This window comes from Schistocerca gregaria, chromosome 6 (genome assembly GCF_023897955.1).
Source record: "Schistocerca gregaria isolate iqSchGreg1 chromosome 6, iqSchGreg1.2, whole genome shotgun sequence".
Classification (NCBI taxonomy): Eukaryota; Metazoa; Arthropoda; class Insecta; order Orthoptera; family Acrididae; genus Schistocerca; species Schistocerca gregaria.
The window spans coordinates 354,703,261-354,720,142 of NC_064925.1; positions in this window are offsets into that span (position 1 = coordinate 354,703,261).

Below are 16,882 nucleotides of genomic sequence, written 5' to 3' on the forward strand. Positions count from 1 at the left end.
ATTTGCGTCTATTGCACCATCCATTGAATTGAAGTGGGGATAACGTGTGTCGATCAATAAATTATCAAGTAACAATATATCATTGTATTTGACGTATTTCAAGGTCAGCCATGAACAGATGTGTACTGCAGTATTAGTGACCTCCTCGTATATATGAATTTCCTTCGTGGCAACATTTTGGCACATGGATGAATGAAAAACCTCTCTTTCTTGAAAACAGCATTATTGAGCAACCAAAATCCGACTGAAACAACTCCTGTAGCGGTCAAATTGATTAGCGCTTATCCATTGAAGTAAATATTAGGACAGAACATTATTTGATAGCTAACAATACCATTACCATAACGTGCTCCTGAAATCAGCAGTAACTTTCCATCTTGTCGACACGTGTGAACAGTAGTTATTCAGTAGACAGTTTCATCTTGGCTGTGGGGTCGTACAACGTAATTTTGAAAGTAAGAAATCGTGAGAACTAACGTCATCATGTGGGATATATAGTGCAATAACATCTTATCTATCATGAATAAGGAGTATTTTCAACATGCGAAATATTAGGAGAAGTATTAATGAGCAGTGTCGTAAGGTACGTTAGTGAAAATCAGTGTGAAAAACTGTGTAATTGAAGTGCTAAAGATACAGGTGTGAACAGTATTGCGACGAAACAAATCAAATTTTCGCCACAAACATGTCAGAGAAGCATTCTCTTGCGATTTTGTTCCCGAAATTGCATTCTGAATGGTCAAAGTCGGCTGTTTTTTCATGGGTCCATAAACCGTGATACACATATTATTTCCTACAGTGGAAAGAAAATTGATTACTAACATCACACATGTATGCGGAGAAATTGAGCCAAATAACAGGAAGTAGCAGAATAATTCTACATACTACTGAACCTGCGCAGTACATTTTGACATCATAGACGAACTACACCATGCCGTGTAATACTAGCGTATTTCAGCGGCAAACTATCAACACCAAACCCTTACCTCGTCGTCTAGTGGCGAATCAAACTGATCAAGCAGCAACGTCGCCTGGGACCGGCAAACTACCAGTACCCACAGCTCCACGGTGTGGCTGAACTTTGAACTACGACCACCACACTCAACAACAGAATGATTCAAGCACTGAGCAGCCAGACCGACAGCGCTCTGGAGACAGCTAGGTTATGTGGCATGACTAGCAGAACGTCAACAAAGGCACGTCCATGCTAGACGTCAAACATCGTTACTTCTTATGTCAGTCGGTGAGTGAAGAAGATATGCTGGTGCTAAAGTGACCAAAATCAAGCAATCTACTGAAATAATGCAAAGTTATTATTGTTGTTGTTGTGGTCTTCAGTCCTGAAACTGGTTTGATGCAGCTCTCCATGCTACTCTATCCTGTGCAAGCTTCTTCGTCTCCCAGTACCTATTGCAACCTACATCCTTCTGAATCTGCTTAGTGTAGTCATCTCTTGGTCTCTCTCTACGATTTTTACCCCCCACGCTGCCCTCCAATACTAAATTGGTGATCCCTTGACGCCTCAGAACATGTCCTACCAACCGATCCCTTCTTCTGGTCAAGTTGTGCCACAAACTTCTCTTCTCCCCAGTCCGATTCAATACTTCCTCATTAGTTATGTGATCTACCCATCTAATCTTCAGCATTCTTCTGTAGCACCACATTTCGAAAGCTCCTATTCTCTTCTTGTACAAACTATTTATCGTCCATGATTCACTTCCATACATGGCTACACTCCATACAAATACTTTCAGAACTGACTTCGTGACACTTAAATCTATACTCGATGTTAACAAATTTCTCTTCTTCAGAAACGCTTTCCTTGCCATTGCCAGTCTACGTTTTATATCCTCTCTACTTCGACCATCATCAGTTATTTTGCTCCCCAAATAACAAAACTCCTTTACTACTTTAAGTGTCTCACTTCCTAATCTAATTCCCTTAGTATCACCCGACATAATTCGACTACATTCCATAATCCTCGTTTTGCTTTTGTTGATGGTCATCTTATATCCTCCTTTCAAGACACTATCCATTCCGTTCAACTGCTCTTCCAAGTCCTTTGCTGTCTTTGACAGAATTACGATGTCATCGGGGAACCTCAAAATTTTTATTTCTTCTCCATGGACTTCAATACCTACTCCGAATTTTTCTTTTGTTTTCTTCACTGCTTGCTCAATATACAGATTGAATAACATCGGGGATAGACTACAGCCCTGTCTCACTCCCTTCCACACCACTGCTTCCCTTTCATGTCCCTCGACTCTTATAACTGCCATCTGGTTTCTGTACAAATTGTAAATAGGCTTTCGCTTCCTGTATTTTACCCCTGCCACCTGCAGAATTTTAAAGAGAGTATTCCAGTCAACATTGTCAAAAACTTTCTCTAAGTCTACAAATGCTAGAAATGTAGGTTTTCCCTTCCTTAATCTAGCTTCTAAGATAAGTCGTAGGGTCAGTATTGCCTCACGTGTTCCAACATTTCTACGGAATCCAAACTGATCTTCCCCGAGGTCGGCTTCTACTAGTTTTTCCTTTCGTCTGTAAAGAACTCGCGTTAGTATTTTGCAGCTGTGACTTATTAAACTGATAGTTCGGTAATTTTCACATCTGTCAACACCTGCTTTCTTTGGTATTGGAATTATTATATTCTTCTTGAAGTCTGAGGGTATTTCGCCTGTCTCATACATCTTGCTCACCAGATGATAGAGTTTTGTCAGGACCGGCTCTCCCAAGGCCGTCAGTAGTTCCAATGGAATGTTGTCTACTCCAGGGGCCTTGTTCCGACTCAAGTCTTTCAGTGCTCTGTCAAACTCTTCACGCAGTATCGTATCACTTATTTCATCTTCATCTACATCCTCTTCCATTTCCATAATATTGTCCTCAAGTACATCACCCTTGTATAGACCCTCTATATACTCCTTCCCCCTTTCTGCTTTCCCTTCTTTGCTTAGAACTGCGTTTCCATCTGAGCTCTTAATATTCTTACAAGTGGTCCTCTTTTCTCCAAAGGTCTCTCTAATTTTCCTGTAGGCAGTATCTATCTTACCCCTAGTGAGATAAGACTCTACATCCTTACATTTGTCCTCTAGCCATCCCTGCTTAGCCATTTTGCACTTCCTGTCGATGTCATTTTTGAGACGTTTGTATTCCTTTTTGCCTTCTTCAATTACTGCATTTTTATATTTTCTCCTTTCATCAATTAAATTCCATATTTCATCTGTTACCCAAGGATTTCTACTAGCCCTCGCCTTTTTACCTACTTGATCTTCTGCTGCCTTCACTACTTCATCCTTCAAAGCTACCCATTCTTCTTATATTGTATTTATTTCCCCCATTCCTGTCAATTGTTTCCTTATGCTCTCCTTGAAACTTCGTACAACCTCTGGTTCTTTTAGTTTATCCAGGTTCCATCTCCTTAAATTCCCACCTTTTTGCTTTTTCTTCAGTTTTAATCTACAGGTCATAACCAACAGATTGCGGTCAGAGTCCACATCTGCTCCTGGAAATGTCTTACAATTTAAAACCTGGTTCCTAAATCTCTGTCTTACCATTATATAATCTACCTGATACCTTTTAGTATCTCCTGGGTTCTTCAATGTATACAGCCTTCTTTTATGATTCTTGAACCAAGTGTTACCTATGATTAAGTTGTGCTCTGTGCAAAATTCTACCAGGCGGCTTCCTCTTTCATTTCTTTGCCCGAGTCCATATTCACCTACTACGTTTCCTTCTCTCCCTTTTCCTACTACTGAATTCCAGTCACCCATGACTATTAAATTTTCGTCACCCTTCACTATCTGAATAATTTCTTTTATTTGATCATACATTTCTTTAATTTCTTCGTCATCTGCAGAGCTAGTTGGCATATAAACTTGTACTACTGTAGTAGGTGTGGGCTTCGTATCTATCTTGGCCACAATAATGCGTTCACTATGTTGTTTGTAGTAGCTTACCCGCATTCCTATTTTCCTATTCATTATTAAACCTACTCCTGCATTACCCCTATTTGATTTTGTGTTTATAACCCTGTAGTCACCTGACCAGAAGTCTTGTTCCTCCTGCCACCGAACTTCACTAATTCCCACTATATCTAACTTTAACCTATTCATTTCCCTTTTTAAATTTTCTAACCTGCCTGTCCGATTAAGGGATCTGACATGTTACTCTCCAACCCGTAGAATGTCAGTTTTCTTTCTCCTGATAACGACATCCTCTTGAGTAGTCCCCGCCCGGAGATCCGAATGGGTACTATTTTACCTCCGGAATATTTTACCCAAGAAGATGCCATCATCATTTAATCATACAGTTAAGCTGCATGCCCTCGGGAAAAATTACGGCTGTAGTTTCCCCTTGCTTTCAGCCGTTTGCAGTACCAGCACAGCAAGGCTGTTTTAGTTATTGTTACAATGCCAGATCAGTCAATCATCCAGACTGTTGCCCCTGCAACTACTGCAAAGGCAAGTCCATGGTTCATTGGGCGGGGGGGGGGGGGGGGGGGGGGGAAGTTATTAAAATAAGTAAAAAACCTATAGCGCTTCAGAAAAAAAGCAGGTAACACTACCAAGCTGTCTCCAGAAAAAGAAGTCTCCCACCTCATGTCTTTATCATAATGCCAGAACACAATGCAGGTGGTGTTATTTGGAGGTATTACATGGGGAAATATTATGAATGTTTGCACGCTGGAAAAGAAATGCGAGCAACACAGGCCTAACAAAGTGAAAAAGGTCTGCCCCGCTGATGTTGCTTGTTGCGGCTGCGAGTGGAAATATACCTGGATGGCCGTCTACGATTTAATGGCCAGTTGCGAAATTATACGCTTGTAAGCGGATACGCAAAAGGGAACAACGAAATTTATGCATCGAGAAAAGCAATTTTAATGCGCAGAGGGAGACTCTGCAAGTGTCTAAGGAACAGGAGGAAGACATTAGTGCTTAACATCCTGTCGACAACGAGGTCATTAGAGATGGAGCACAAGCGCGGATTATGAAAAAATGAGGAGAGGAATCGGTGGTGGCCTTTCGGAGCATCCATCACGACATTTGCCTGAAGTGATTTAGGGAAATCACAGTTAGCCTAGATTTGGTTGGCCAGACACGGGTCTCAACCATAATCCTCTGAAATGTGAGTCCAGTGTGCTAACCACAGCACTATCTCCCTCAGTAAATGTGTCTAAATTTTGAATGAAGCTAAGTATTATCAGTAATGGGTTTTACATAGTAGGAGACATTTGTGTCATGCATCATGTGAGTAGAAAAACAGTAAAAAATGGAATGACATAACAGCTGATGGTAGTGATAAATAGGAAACACGTGAAATGGCATCGAGATAAAAATTTACTTGTTTTGATGAATAATATACAGTATGAGGATGATCAGTGTAATGACGTCGTTCATGGTGGGCAGGAGCTATAGAACATGAAAGAATTTCTATGTATTTATTGAGGTGGATAAGATGGGAGAGTGATATGTGTAATGGAGACTTATATGCTTTGGACGGTATATGGAATATGAAATATTTTAAGGGCTAATATTTGAATGAGGTCATTTACTTTTACACAAATTATTTCTGTCTATATTTATTAGTAAGTAATAATGAAAAGTGTTATCATAACAAGTAAGTCATGAGAGGTAAAGGAATGATAATGGAGATGATCTAGTAAGCTGTCGACATTGAAAACACATGTGAAATACTCAGTGTCAGGAGTGGTATCCTGGCACTTCAAATTTGGGTCATAATACGTCAGTCTAGCAGGAAATATTTATACCTATTTTATTGGCAGCAATAATAACTGTACAAGTACAATAAATATTATATGGCAGAATGAAGTGCCCGTTTCTGGGAAATCACGTTAGTTGCAATTGTTTGTAACTGTGTAAGACATGTCTAGAGCATTAATTTAACATCTACATTTTGAGTTATCTAACAAAAGGTAAAGTAAGCCTACTGTAAATGGTATGTAGACTTTCGGGTGTTGGGATTTTTTCCTCGTATTTCACAATGATAGCTTCGTAGCGATGAGAATGGCATCTCTTCTCTACCTTTCTTGTGTTGTACCTGAGTTTGGCTGAAAGGATGTTCTTGTACGGATGGCAAAAGCCTCTCTGAAACGACGGCAACAAGAAGGGTAGCTGAAATAAGTGAGCGTTTCTGGTGTCTGACCTGTGCTATGAATAAAGTTAATCAGTGATAATTACATGTTTGACGCCCCAATCACATTGCTCAAAATAAAGAGCCATTGTATTTAAATCTAAAATAAAATGTATGGAAGCTCTAGCTATCGTTCCATTAACGTGTCGTGAATTTTCGTACGACTTATTTGCAGAGGCAATTCACTACCAGAGTCAGAGGGAGTTTATTCAAGATACACTGTAACCTTTATTATTTGATGCTGAATTTATCATTCTTTATACTCTTTTTGCAACCTTTACAATTTTTTCTATTTCCTTTTCTGTTTGTGGCTCCTAGTAAATCTTTTAGAGGGAGGATGTAAGAGATGCACGGTATATCACTGAAAGATAAGTGCATTTCATTCGCACAGGTCGAGGATAGGCCTAGAGTCGGTAGACAAGCTCCGAGTGCGCTCAGTGAGTGATGTAGTTACGCAATGAAATTTCTAGGATTCAGTTGTCTAGGTGAGATCACAGATTAATATAAGCGAGATAAGCCATTGCATGTGTGAAATCCTGGTACATTAATAACCGGTGTAGCCGCCAAATGTTGAAATTAAGCAAACAGGTGCTGGATGTCAGTTTATAGCATGCAGTTCCATACCTGCTGCAGCTGGTCGGTCATTACAGGGGTAGATTACGCTCGTTGTGGGTGACAATGGGATTTGCGTCGCATAATGCCCCATATACGTTTGACTGGAGAGAGATCTGATAATAATCGAGCAGGCTAAGGCTAGGTGCCGGAGTTCTGTAGAGGATGTTGGGTTACAACAGCGGTATATGGAGCAGCGGTATCCGGTTGGAAAACACCCCCTGGAATGCTGTTAATGATTGGCAGCACAACAGATCGAGTCACAAAATTGACATATAGATTTGCTGTCTGGTTGCGTGCGATAACCACGAGAGCACTCTTGCTGTCATACGAAATCACAATGGAGACCGTAACTCCAAATGTAGGTCCAGTGCACCTAGCATGCAGGCTGGTTGGCTGCGTGCCCTCAGCTGGCCTCCTTATAACAAACACACTGCCAACAATGGTACCAAGTCATAGCAAGCTTTCATCAGAAAACGCCCTGCCCGCCAATGAGCTCTCATTTGACACCACTGAAGTCAGAAATGATGGTGGTGTGGTTGCAGTAGAATGCACACTACAGGTCACCTGGCTGGGAGCTTTCCTTTTGATTACAACAGTTTGTTCTGTTACTGTGCTGTCAACTGCTGCTGAAATTGCTGTGCACGTGCTCCATGAAGTGCCAGAGTCACATGCCATTAGCCGAGCGCAGTGGTCTTCCCACTTGGTTGTGTCATGTGGCGGTCGAGATCTTGATCTTCTTACCACCGTACATTAAGAAAAATTCATAAGTGTAAGAATTCCTAAGGGATCAAACTGTTGAGGTCATCGCTCCGTAGACTAACACACTACTTAAGCTAACTTATGCTAAGAATAACACACACACCCATGCTCTGGGAAGAACTTCAACATCCGGTGGGAAGAGCCGCGCTGTCCGTGACATGGCACCTCAAACCACATGGCCACTCCGTGCAGCACAGTACATTCGTGACCACCGCCACCAGCAATCATGTACAGTGGCAGCCAAGTCTAGAAGAAATATCCAGCTTTTCGTAACCAATCAGTTAGGTGCTGATAATGGTGTCTTTGCCATCTGAAAGGGATTCTTCACTAACATCAAGTCACCTTGTTAAACCTCTAAGTTAACGATCGCTCACGACAGTTACAGCGTGTCTTTCAAGCAAACATGATAGGCATCCTCACAGTCGCATTGCTAGCGGCACTCGTATGTGGATGACCTGAAATCTAAGTGGACAATATTTATCATATGTAAAAACATGCCTACTTATGTTATACAACTACATTTTTATGCTGCAATTGTGCGGCTACCCCGTTGGATTTTCGAGTCGTCCCTTAGGCATGTGTGTGTGTGGAGTCCTTAGCGTAAGTTAAGTTAGATTAACTAGTGTGTATGCCTAGAGACCGATGACCTCAGCAGTTAGGTCCCATAAAACGTAACACAAATTTCCAAACCATGCTGTGATTCTTTTCCATCTGTGTATTTGAGAGAAGACAAGTTACTGTATCAGCTATTTTCCACATATGGAAAACTATTAAAAATTTCATTACAACCTGGCGCATCTTCAGCAAGACTAGAAACTAAATGGCCTGAGCAGATGTTGGTGGAGCCTGGTAGGGTGCTAAAATCATGATGCATTTTTGTTGTTCTTAGCTCATAGAAATGACATGTCGGGTGTTGGAAGCAATTGGCGGCGAGCCCAGCCCTCAGTAAGTCTTGCTAGACCGGCCCACAATCGTACAGTGCAGACAGGGCAGCCCTCATTGAGACTGATCTCCAACAGAACAATGCTGAGCTACTGGCCATGGTGCCAGCAGAGGCCTGGGCTCGAGGCGACAGTCTGAAGGAATGTCTCTACACAGTGAAGTCATGAAGTGGGCGTTGTTTACAGAGCCACGAATAATAAAGATCCATAAGTTTTCGTGTTCAGTGATACTGCAAATAGGCCTGTGAACCACTTCTATCGGCCGCCTTGGTTGTATAAGAAACTCTGGCGTCTGAGAAACATTTAGAGATAGAATCTTTATTACATCTCACAACCAGGACTAACAAGCTCCAAGCCAATTTAGATAAAGACCTTTAAGGTTGTATCTGTTCCTTGTTGCCGTGGGAAGAGACACGACTTTGGAGAAAATCATCTTCCCCCTCTGCTAAAAGTAAAAAAAAAAAAAAAAACAGTAATTGGAAGTTTCTTTTTTTTCAGAGATGCAGATTTCTTAACACTTGCCCTGGTTCAATATGAGTTTGTGCTGTGCGAGAGGAGATTTAGCACCTCTAGAGCCCTGTGATTGGCTCAAGATGGCGTGAAGGCGGTGTCGTTCGTGCACTTTACAGGGAAACGGATTTTTTTCCTGAAGAGGTGGGAAGCACTTGGGTCTCGTGAGCACTTCTGGTCGAAGCTCTGACATGAGTGGTTGGTGCTTGGGACCTGTCCTAAGACTGACTTCACTTGCGAGGAGTTTAGACTGGGGAGCCTGTGGTGGGGCTCTTACTGTACCGACAGTGTGACTTCAAAATTCGTATGCCGAGAGCACACTTACTCGTTTTTGGTTTACCGGTATTGATATTGGGTATCTTTGTACGCTGTTCGTATGAGTGAGACAAATTGGTCCTTGGTATGACCAGTGAACTGGTGTGTCACACACTGAAATCTACGGTGATTTCAAGGCTCTGGTAGAGAGTAAATTATACTCCATCTGCCAGTTCGCTGGACAATGAGATTTTTGCATTGGTAGCCGCGATCGATTCACAGGTGCCGCCTTACGTCTCACCACCACAGCACACATCACGCCGTCTACCAGTAACATTTCGGCATGAAGCAAACAGGCTAACTACTGCCGTTCTGGCATTGTCAGGGTGTAGAGATCTGAGCCGCCGCTTGCTCTCAGCTGCACCTATATAGTGAAACTATAATAGTTTTGGTCAATCGAAGTCTGCTCAGCGTCATATCAATTCAGATAGCGTTATCCACACTTCTACGGCCAAAGTACTTGACTCACTTCTGTCACACAGGATCGTTGTCCAATGTACTCTTCTTTACCGTATTGAATCAATAACTTGTTTAGCATAATCGTTGTCTGGTTTAATAAAATAAATGTTGTTAGTAAATCATTTTTATACAGCCCCCAAAGGGTTACCTTCCATATTTGACCGTTTTCGATCTTCGCTGTGTACACACATCTACGACAGTAGTAATTACTGACTCTGCACGTTTGCAATGGGAACACATATCTTTATTTTGTGCAAACTTTTGTGTAGTTGATGACTGCAAAAATTTCTCTTCTTTGAATACACCATTATTGGGCATTTAAAATCAAATGAAACAACACGATAATCACTTATGCGTTAGGTTAAGGTTGTTGTTGCTGTTGTTGTTGTTGTCTTCAGTCCTGAGACTGGTTTGATGCAGCTCTCCTGCTACTCTATCCTGTGCAAGCGTCTTCATCTCCCATTACCTACTGCAACCTACATCCTTCTGAATCTGCTTAGTGTATTCATCTCTTGGTCTCCCTCTGTGATTTTTACCGTCCACGATGCACTCCAATTCTAAATTGGTGATCCCTTAATGCCTCAGAACATGTCCTACCAACCGATCGCTTCTTCTGGTCAAGTTGTGCCACAAACTTCTCTTCTCCCCAATCCTATTCAATACTTCCTCATTAGTTACGTGATCTATCCATCTAATCTTTAGCATTCTTCTGTAGCACCACATTTCGAAACCTTCTATTCTCTTCTTGTCCAAACTATTTATTGTCCATGTTTCACTTCCATACATGGCTACTCTCCATACAAATACTTTCAGAAATGACTTCGTGACACTTAAATCTATACTCGATGTTAACAAATTTCTCTTCTTCAGAAACGCTTTCCTTGCCATTGCCAGTCTACATTTTATATCCTCTCTACTTCGAACATCATCAGTTATTTTGCTCCCCAAATAGCAAAACTCCTTTACTACTTTAAGTGTCTCATTTCCTAATCTAATTCCCTCAGCATCACCCGACTTAATTCGACTACATTCCATTATTCTCGTTTTGCTTTTGTTGATGTTCATCTTATATCCTCCTTTCATGACACTGTCCATTACTCTAAAGGTTGAGGTTATTCGAATAAAATGTTAGCCTTTTACATTATTCGGTTGCTAACAATACCCTAAAACGAATCGAGGGTGTTTAATATTGATTGCAGCTGTTGAGGCTCTTTTCGTTGTTCTCGGCGCCGTCCGAGAAAGCACATATTTGTAAATCTGCTTCTTGTGTTTGGCGACTATGTAATTCTACCAGCCATTTCTTCGGATCATGATCAGCGTCTCCGAAACAGAGCGATTAATGCCAGAAGTGCAGCTGGATTACTCCTTTTCCTCGAATTCGATGATTTTCAGAGGATGGGAAGGATACAGTGCTAGTCTTCTGGTTCTTGTCCATGTAGGTGACGACTTCTTCAATGCCAAATAGGAGATGCTTTAAAGTACCGAGCGTCTTCAGCGGACAATATCATGCCATAAACAGAATCAAGTCCAAATCTTATAGCAGGATCCTCAGTAAAGTACAGCTCCTAGTATTGAAAGCACATTTTTTACGAATAGTAGAGTACAGACAGAGTAGAAGAGAACTGAACTCGTAGAGGGAAAATGCTTCTATTAACGCGAACATCGAATATTCTACAATGTACAAACATTACAAATGTACGAACTTTCGAGAACTTTCCAGAAGTGATAAATAACAATTAAGAAATAAATGCGGGTGATTGGGTCTGAAGTGATGACCAGCAGTGCAGTTCGCTGCAGAATATTTCCCGAAAAGATGGCGGAGGTAGAATTAAAAATAGTCGGGTTCACACAGAGGCGTAGAAACACTATTTCTTCAAGAGAGCTGTTGTCTACTGTAGCAGGAATAGTGGGAAGTGACGATGTTGCAGAATACACCCTCTACCACACTCAATAAAGTGGCTTCCAAAGCGGAGATGTAGATTTAGACTGTGCTAAACATGCAAAGTAGGTTATCTGACTTAGTGAGGAAAAGTATTAGTTTCGAAATCGACCGCATAATTTAATTTTCTGTATCCATCCATGTAGCGGAAGGTACGATTATGGTCTGCAACCGAATTTTCCATCTCTTCCGCCAGCAAGGGTGAAAAGAGAACATGGAGAGCTCTCATCAAAGCGTATTCTTGCTGCAATACACTATCACCTTCTACCAATTTAAGACGATGCATGTTATGCAGCAGCCGTAATTAGCAGACTGTATAAGCCTACCACGCATAACCAGGACGTCAACACTTGTTTGGAAGTCTTGGTATTTCTGGTACATCTGAGAGACTCGTCATTAGATTTACAGAGGAGTGTCAACAGTGCGACCGCTGGGCCTGAATTCTCTGGCGAGGAGGATGAGCGCCAAGTTCGGCCAGAGATGCGGCTACTGTGGACGCCAGATTGCGGAACCTGCTTAGACCAGCATAAACAGACATGCCAACAGCCCCGGGCGCTGCCTGCGAAATAACCAGAGGGGGCCGCTGTTTGCCCTGGGCTGTTAATTGGTCTCCTGCTGTTGGCGGACGGAGCGCCAGCGGCTAGGAGCACACGCCGCGCGGACACCACTTTGCTCTTCCGGCTTCATAATGCGGGAACTATATTATTAAACACAATAGTCATGAAAACCACTCGGGTTTACATACAAGAAAACTACGACGATTGGGGAACGAATAACGTTTATGGATTACGAACAGTTTCAGAAAAACGTAATTCCACCTCCTGGCATACAATAAACCGAATTCCTCTCCTGTGCCTACCTCTTCATCTCGGACGACCACTTGCACCCTATCTCGTCAGCAATTTGCTGGATATGTTCCAGTCTCTATCTTCCGCTACAGTTTTCAGTCTCAACAGCTTACTCTAGTACCATGGAAGTACACTCCTGGAAATTGAAATAAGAACACCGTGAATTCATTGTCCCAGGAAGGGGAAACTTTATTGACACATTCCTGGGGTCAGATACATCACATGATCACACTGACACAACCACAGGCACATAGACACAGGCAACAGAGCATGCACAATGTCGGCACTAGTACAGTGTATATCCACCTTTCGCAGCAATGCAGGCTGCTATTCTCCCATGGAGACGATCGTAGAGATGCTGGATGTAGTCCTGTGGAACGGCTTGCCATGCCATTTCCACCTGGCGCCTCAGTTGGACCAGCGTGAGACGACGCTTCATCCAGTCCCAAACATGCTCAATGGGGAACAGACCCGGAGATATTGCTGGCCAGGGTAGTGGACTTACACCTTCTAGAGCACGTTGGGTGGCACGGGATACATGCGGACGTGCATTGTCCTGTTGGAACAGCAAGTTCCCTTGCCGGTCTAGGAATGGTAGAACCATCGGTTCGATGACTGTTTGGATGTACCGTGCACTATTCAGTGTCCCCTCGACGATCACCAGAGGTGTACGGCCAGTGCAGGAGATCGCTCCCCACACCATGGTGCTGGGTGTTGGCCCTGTGTGCCTCGGTCGTATGCAGTCCTGATTGTGGCGCTCACCTGCACGTCGCCAAACACGCATACGACCATCATTGGCACCAAGGCAGAAGCGACTCTCATCGCTGAAGACGTCACGTCTCCATTCGTCCCTCCATTCACGCCTGTCGCGACACCACTGGAGGCGGGCTGCACGATGTTGGGGCGTGAGCAGAAGACGGCCTAACGGTGTGCGGTACCGTAGCCCAGCTTCATGGAGACGGTTGCGAATGGTCCTCGCCGATACCCCAGGAGCAACAGTGTCCCTAATTTGCTGGGAAGTGGCGGTGCGGTCCCCTACGGCACTGCGTAGGATCCTACGGTCTTGGCGTGCATCCGTGCGTCGCTGCGGTCCGGTCCCAGGTCGACGGGCACGTGCACCTTCCGCCGACTACTGGCGACAACATCGATGTACTGTGGAGACCTCACGCCCCACGTGTTGAGCAATTCGGCGGTACGTCCACCCGGCCTCGCGCATGCCCACTATACGCCCCCGCTCCAAGTCCGTCAACTGCACATACGGTTCACGTCCACGCTGTCGCGGCATGCTACCAGTGTTAAAGACTGCGACGGAGCTCCGTATGCCACGGCAAACTGGCTGACACTGACGGCGGCGGTGCACAAATGCTGCGCAGCTAGCGCCATTCGACGGCCAACACCGCGGTTCCTGGTGTGTCGGCTGTGCCGTGCGTGTGATCATTGCTTGTACAGCCCTCTCGCAGTGTCCGGAGCAAGTATGGTGGGTCTGACACACCGGTGTCAATGTGTTCTTTTTTCCATTTCCAGGAGTGTATTTCTGTGACGTCTTGAAGTTATACGAACCTATCCCTTCTTGTAGTCAGTGTTTTCCGTATGTTCCTTTGTTCGTGGGTTCTGCGGAGAACCTACTCATTCATCACTTTATCAGTCCACCTAATTTTCAACATTCTTTCGTAACACCGTATCTCAAACGCTTCAGTTCTTTTCCGGTTTTTCCTACAGTAGATGTTTCACTACCATATAATGCTGGCCTTCAAACGTACACTTTCAGAAATTTCTTCCTCAGATTAAGGCCTATGTTTGACACTAGTAGATTACTCACGGCCAGAAATGTGATTTTTCCGAATGATAGTCTGCTTTTTATGTCCTCCTTGCTTCGTCCGTCATTGTTTATTTTGCCGCATAGGTAGCATAATGTCTGAATTGCATCTACTTCGTGACAATCACTCCTGAAGTTGACGTTCTCGCTCTTCTTATTTCTGCTACTTCCAATAACTGTTGTCTATTCGATTTATTCTCAGTCCGTACTCTGAACACCCTTCGCCTTGAATTTTAATTATACTCTTGAACCTTTATTTTGCTCCCATTATTGCTTCATCGATGTATAGACTGAAGAGTAGGGGCAAAAGGTTAGATCAATGTCTTCTTTCTTGTTGTTTCACTCTTAGTGTTGCATCTCTCGGCTCTTGTACATACTGTATATAAAATGTCTTTCCTTGTAGCTTACCCGCACTTTTCTCAGAAATTCGAACATCTCGCATCATTTGACATTGCTGAACGCTTTCTGCAGGGCGACAAATACTATGAACGTGTCTTGATTTTTCACTAGCCTTGCTTCCATTATCAAACGCAATTTGAGAACTGCTTGTCTGTTGCCTTTACCTTTCCTAAAGTCAAACTGATCGTCATCTAACACATCCTAATAGCACAGTACAAATATCGCGTAAGATGGAGAAAAGCAACAAGAAATTGATATCAGAAAAGAGTTGGTAAAGCTCAATCAACTAAAATTTTCCTAATAACCACTGATAGGATAATCACTGTTGTGTAGCTCTGGCTGAAAAAACGCAGCTGGTTATCAACTAACCCAAGGATGTTTCTTCTGTAAGCGAATGTTTACGGGTGTATGTAGCTGTGTGGTTGTGCCTGCATAAGCTGCTTCGACAATGTCAGTTTCGTACCTGTGTTGGAGGTAGGAATTACGCACATTAACTGTAAAAGATGTGATTGGAGAACAAGAGAGCGTTTCAATTTTAGAACTTGTCTTCTCCTTCTACATTGTGATGATTCACAACTGATGTTCTATTGTACTCATTTACTTTCTGTAAATTAGCAAAGAATTGATAAGAATGTGGCCTGTAAGCTGAACTTTCCTGTTAATTTGGGCCTTTCACTTCTTCTCATTTTATTAACCCTGTATTTTTTTTTAGTAGGTCGCGTAACTAGCTTTACTGTTTTGTGGTAGGTATAACCAGTTTCGATTATACGACATGTGCACTGCAGATGCTTTTTTTTAATAGTTCATATTGTGATTCTACTTGTTTACCAAGTCCATTGGTTTTCTGAGCAGTAGGATTTGGACGCGAGTGTCGGACCGTGTGGCTCAGCTACTTTCAAAGAGATTACGCCATTCTAATCCCAGTCCTAATTAGTCTGTACTGCGTTCTAAAAGCCCTATTCTGGTCAAGCCTAATGCCGAGAAGAAGACTGATTCGTTTCGTCACGCTGTTGTGCAGATACTACAGTGAACAGATAAGTGGAGGAGACTGTCTCAGTTTATTTTCCGTTGTGAGGCTTAATATGAGAGGCTAGGTTATACTGTCATCGCTTGGATACGAATACCTTGTTAGAAGAGATGCAGTCGTATTGTTATGCGCAGTAAAATGGATCCTCATAGGTTGCACATATTTAGCTCAATGGAATAATAGCATATTAATTCGTCTGTGCTTTTCGTCGTGTTGTAAACTCAAGGTTCCTACCCTCCTCTGAAGTAGAACTTAGTTTTTTTCCTTGTTAAAGAATTAAGCTATGTAGAAGTAATGTTTCGTTTGTATGTCGAGAATACTAAACTCATATTTGTAGGTTTGTATGTTGGTTCCAGTTTGTATTTGCTTATTTGTGTGCTGAGCTAATGCACACATTTACAGGAATTTATCTCATTGATTTCAAAATGCATTGCCATTTTTTGTTATTGGAATTACTGCCACGACATGTGGCAGCCATCCTGTTTGTTATGATAGCTAACAACACTACTCACTTGGACTCTGATGAATTGTCAGTCTCCTGTTGAGTGGTCACTAACAACGTTTAATAATAAGTCGTTTTTCCGTGCATGATATTTGGTTTCTGAAACTGACACAGGCAGGTCGAGAGGTGTTGCTGTGTTGATTGCTGACTGTAAGACATTGTACCACCTCATTGCACAGCTCTAGTCCATAAGCAGATAAGTCCCATAGTGCTCAGTGCCATATGAACCATTATAAGTTACTCATGTTGCCAGCTGTTATGGATTCGAATTCTGTAACATTTACTTCGTCTTTTTTGGTGATGGAATTTCGGAAAGTTTTGTTTAATAACTGCATCAGAAGCGCTGTCATCTATAGTATTCAATGGCTATAGCGCAGAGAAAGCATTCATTGTATCTTCCCACCTATATACATTATATACGACTATAATATCTTTGTGTTTTCTGCCAGATTTAGAGTTAGAGTTTTAACGTTGAAACTGTTAATAGCTTCTAGCGCTAAATTTCGAGCCTGTTTAAAAGATATCCAATCTTGTGGATTTGCGTTCGTTTAAATTTGGTGTGCATAATTCGTTGTTTCTGCAACAGTGTTCTGACCTGTTTT